Genomic DNA, 708 nt, shown 5'->3' on the forward strand with positions numbered 1-708 from the left:
GCATTTCATGACCACATTGTGGTCAGGCCGGCAGTAGGGACCGGCATTTCATGACCACATTGTGGTCAGACCGGCGGGGGGACCGGCATTGCATGACCACAATGTGGTCAGACCGGCACAAGGGACCGGCTTTTTATGACCACAATGTGGTCAGGCCGGCAGGAGGGACCCGGGTACTAACCCGACTACCTTATTTTGAGACGAGGAATCGAATGAGCACCTCCGAGGTTTTTGGACTTTATCTCCTTACAGTGTGCCTTAAAAGTGATTTCGACATCACCATTGGATAGATTTTGAAAAGACCTTTCGAACGAGGGTAAGGTTGATAGGGTTCTGAAGCGTAGTTCGCTAGGTACGTTTCCAGACATCTGAACCCTATCAACCTTACCCTCGTTGGAAAGGTCTTTCCAAAAGCTATCCAATGGTGATGTCGAAAACACTTTCAAGGCACACTGTAAGGAGATAAACTCCAAAAACCTAGGAGGTGCTCATTCGATTCCTCGCCTCAAAATAAGGTAGTCAGGTTAGTCGACCCGGGTCCCTCCTGCCAGCCTGACCACATTGTGGTCATAAAAAGCCGGTCCCTTCTGCCGGTCTGACCACATTGTGGTCATGAAATGCCGGTCCCCCCTGCCGGTCTGACCACAATGTGGTCATGAAATGCCGGTCCCTACTGCCGGCCTGACCACATTGTGGTCATGAAATGCC

At 51.1% G+C, this 708-nt stretch overlaps 1 protein-coding gene across 2 annotated transcripts in view; it reads right to left on the minus strand.

The window, feature by feature from the left end:
• LOC113215414 (zinc finger homeobox protein 4) overlaps positions 1-708 on the minus strand; it is a 358772-nt gene that overhangs the window by 220498 nt on the left and 137566 nt on the right. The window lies entirely within an intron of this gene.

The sequence above is a fragment of the Frankliniella occidentalis genome, unplaced genomic scaffold (genome assembly GCF_000697945.3).
Source record: "Frankliniella occidentalis isolate FOCC.00 unplaced genomic scaffold, Focc_3.1 Scaffold86, whole genome shotgun sequence".
Lineage (NCBI taxonomy): Eukaryota > Metazoa > Arthropoda > Insecta > Thysanoptera > Thripidae > Frankliniella > Frankliniella occidentalis.